A 2,923-nucleotide genomic window follows, 5' to 3' on the forward strand; every position below is an offset into this window, starting at 1 on the left:
AAAGAAACTGTGGTTTATATACACAATGGAATACTACGTGGCAATGAGAAAAAATGAAATATGGCCTTTTGTAGCAACATGGATGGAACTGGAGAGTGTGATGCTAAGTGAAATAAGCCATACAGAGAAAGACAGATACCATATGGTTTCACTCTTATGTGGATCCTGAGAAACTTAACAGAAACCCATGGGGGAGGGGAAGGAAAAAAAAAAAAAAAAAGAGGTTAGAGTGGGAGAGAGCCAAAGCATTAGAGACTGTTAAAAACTGAGAACAAACTGAGGGTTGATGGGGGGTGGGAGGGAGGGCAGGGTGGGTGATGGGTATTGAGGAGGGCACCTTTTGGGATGAGCACTGGGTGTTGTATGGAAACCAATTTGACAGTAAATTTCATATATTAAAAAATAAAAAAAAATAAAAATAAAAAAAAAAAAGATAAATAACTTAAAAAAAAAAAAAAAAAAAGAGTCTTCAGATTCACTTTTCTTCTTGTCTTGTTCTCCATGAGACATTTTTATATCCATTTAAGGGTACACTTCCACTTGCTCCTGCAGAAAACAGCTTCATCGTTAACAACGTGACTAGCTGATCTGACATCTAGCTGGCTTGCACCAATGGAAATGCAATGACTTCCTGGTCCGAGGTGAGGACACTTTCCTAATTGTCCCTTCCTCCTGCCATGTGCGTCCACTAGCCCCTCTCATCTCATACCATCTCACACTTGGGTTCTTCCAAAGCTCTGTCACTACCCTTTCGTTCAGCCTCCAAAGTGGACAAGCCCTTCAAATATTTCATCTCATTTAATCCTTACAGTACCCTTTTGAGGTAAATACTGTCAACTCCATTTTGCAGATAAATCTGATGCGCAAAGAAATTGAGCAATTTACCCGCCATTACGTATCCAATAAGTGATAGAGCCCTGATGTGAACAGAAGCAGTGTGACTCCTGAGCACATGCTCCCAACACTAAGCTCCTCCCCTTTCTGCTGGTACAACAGAGGGAGCATTACATAGAATGATCTTTTCTTGAGCACTTGAAACCATTAGGACGATTCTATTCTTCCCATTCTACATGTTAGTGTCATAAAACATAAACTTCATCGCACACATGAGGTTGGTGCTTACTAATCTCGTTCCTCTTGCAGACACACTGGAAGTCTAAGTTCCCTGCTCTCTCTTGAAGTTAAGTTGGAGACAGTGCTGCATTTTGACCAATGGAATGGGGCAAAAGGTGATATATGCTCCTTCCGAGCCTGGGCATAAACTTCTCTAGACAGTTTTCTATGTTCTTTCTTCTCCTTCCTTGTGTATAAGGAGTCCATATCCTGTGGATGACGGTGGCACAAGCTACGAGGAGACTAGATCTTTCACACATTCCATGGAGGTGAGCTATCTAGGAGAACCATCCAACCCTCACGCACTGGGACATGAGTGGGAAATAAATGGTTATTGTGCTGAACTACTGCAATTTAAGGTGGTTTGTTACAGGAGCTTCCAGCTTTTCCTTATTGATCCACCTACTGAATTCTGAAAATTAGGTGAGCATGATGGCAGCCAATAAAGTAGGCATTTGGGTATACATACCAAGATTGTTTTTTATGGACGTTTCATCCTTTAAGAAATCAGGTTGGTGGTGTTAATGAAAGAAAGTATTGATAATATTCTCAAAAGGCACTCAGCCCAGTGCTTCTGTGGTTGTTAAGAGGACAGTACCGTGGGAGTCTTTGCCATAGCTGATGGAGTAAATTTTTCTGTGGCTCCTCAGAGCAATTCTCTGGGTGGTAGGGTCAGCTCTGTGCTTATGCAGGGACAGGGACTTCAGTCAGATAGGGGAGTTACATTTCAGGACGGGATGCTCAGGGGCTGAGGTCCAATTTACATAGAGGCTGCTTTTTAGTTGCTGTCGTCTGGACAGCAGTGGAGCAGGATAGAAGATTTTTTTTTTTTTTTTTTACTTACATACAGTGTGACCATTCAGTCTCCTTAAACCCATCACTGTTGGGGCTTTCTCCATTCCTTCATGTTAGAAAGGGGAGTCACTGTTGTCCAGACGGAAAACTTCTGGCTTGGGTGAATGGAGGAAGATACGATGCCATGGAGTTGATTAAGAATGAACCCTTATTTTTGCAGGTTACCTATTGGAGCTATAGAATAAAAACAGTTTCCTTAGGTTAGGAAGTCCAAACTGGAAGCGGACAAAGTCTTTTGGGGAAGCGGTTGAAAATATGCAGTAAAAGTTGCTCAGTTTAATGTTAATCTCATCATTAAGTCAAAGGTCAAGGTTTTATTTCCAATTACATTTATCATGAACTTACCAAAATGGCCTTGCTGCATTTCTAAATGATCTCCACAATCCCTCTATGGTTTTGTTAAATTATCATCTTGCAAACGAACCTTCCGACTTTCCCAGTGCAAAAGGGTCTCTGCCTGACCACATGAAGGTAAGGAGAGACACAAGGGCTAAAATCTATGTTTCTGTTCTATTGTTACAGTTTAAATTAAATGACCTAAGAATATCCACCATTGCTTCAAAATACGCTGGGCTGCCAAGAGATCACTGCATTAAGATTCAAGGACATGAGCTTTGGAGATGTCATGCTTAAGATAATCTGGGGCTATTGTTTTTCTATATTATTATCTACTCAACTAATACTTCCTCAATGTCTCCATGTTCCGTGCACAGAACTGCTACCTCCTGTCTGGTGGGGCAATTATTTACAATTTGTTGCCACTTCTGCTAGAGCAAACCCTATTTTAATACGTTACAATACATAGTGGGTGCTCAGTAAATGTTTGTTGAATGGATGCATGAGCCCATTATGAAACCTGAGAAATTCAATGTGAGCCGCTGCATCACCTCACCTCTGCTTTACCTCAGTCTGGGTCCCCGTGAAAAGGATTCACTCTCCTACTTCACAAAAGGAA

The sequence above is a fragment of the Panthera onca genome, chromosome A1 (assembly GCF_046562875.1).
Source record: "Panthera onca isolate mPanOnc1 chromosome A1, mPanOnc1 haplotype 2, whole genome shotgun sequence".
Lineage (NCBI taxonomy): Eukaryota > Metazoa > Chordata > Mammalia > Carnivora > Felidae > Panthera > Panthera onca.